The following is a 1,408-nucleotide window of genomic DNA, read 5'->3' as shown; positions in this document are numbered from 1 at the left end:
AAAAAATAGAATTCCTGACAAAATCAAATACATTAGAAAAAAATGCAATTGTTTAAAAAACAGAGTTCCAAAAGGTTTTAATGCAAAGGATTCTTCTCAGGTGGCTTCTTTAAACATTCTGAGAAAGAATAGGACCATAGTACCACTCTACATAAGCTGTTGCCAAACAGGATCTTCCGTTCTTTGGTTATTCTGCAAGACTAGCACAACTTGGTGCCAAAGACCATAAAAACTGGAAACTACAAGTCCATTTCTTCTGTGAATAAATATTGAAAACTCAAAAGGAAAATACTAGCAACTCAATTTTGTCCATATTTTAAATAATATTCTACCATAATCAGAAATATACCTCTCCTAGAAATTCAGATATGCCTTAGTGCTAGGAAATCTGCTAACTTAATTTACATTTAGTGTTAGTTATCATTTACTTATCTATATTTACATGGCTATCCAAATACAAATGTATAAAATAACTAAAAGAATGCATAAGAATCCAGTAAGGGTTAACTCTGGAAACACCAGATAAATAAAAGATGAGGGAGAGTTTTAATTTTTACCATATGCCAACTGTAACTATTCAATACTAATATTTTAAAATTTAAATCCATAAATAAGCTATTTGCAGGGCCGGCCAGATTGCTCAGTGGACTGAAGTGCCTGCTTAGGCAGGTGCAGGGACCAGGGTTCCACCCCCAGCATACTGTGCCAGCCCTGCCCCAAGGATCACTACAGGTCTGATTTTTGTAGTGAGACCCTATAGACCTTGTACTAAATATATAAAAATAAAATAAATAAAAATAAGCTATTTGCAGATCGGGGTTTTTTTTGTTTGTTTGGTTGGTTTTTTTTTTTTTTTTTTTTTTTTGTGGAACTGGGGATTGAACTCAGGCCCTTGTGCTTTCCTGGTAAGCAGATAGTTTTCCTGTATTTAATTATTAACTTATAATTAAATAGCAATATATTGTGAAGGTCGCATACAAACAACTTTAAAAAACAGAACATACTCAATGATGTAAGAAGGGGGCGGGGGAGATGGCTCAGTAGAATAAGTGCTTTCCTGGTAAGCGCAAGGGCCTGAGTTCAATCCCCAGTTCCACAAAAAAAAAAAAAATGCTCTTGATGATGTAAGATAATATAGCAAATTTAGTATTCTGTTGCACTTATTTATTTTTTAATTTTATTTATTTGTGTGTGTTTGTGTGTGTGTGTGTGTGTGTGTGTGTGTGGCCAGCTCAGCCCACCAGGGGGCGGGCTGGCTGGCTTGTGGTGCTGGGGGATTGAACTGCAGTCCCTATGCTTTGCTAAGCTTGTTGTAAGTAGGTGCTTTAGACCACTGAGCCATCTCACCAGCCCCTGTTGCACTTATTTGTAAGCCATTAAAATATTGCTGAGATATATATATATATAT

This window comes from Octodon degus, unplaced genomic scaffold (assembly GCF_000260255.1).
Source record: "Octodon degus isolate 3935 unplaced genomic scaffold, OctDeg1.0 scaffold00105, whole genome shotgun sequence".
Lineage (NCBI taxonomy): Eukaryota > Metazoa > Chordata > Mammalia > Rodentia > Octodontidae > Octodon > Octodon degus.
Note: the sequence above shows the minus strand (reverse complement) of the source record.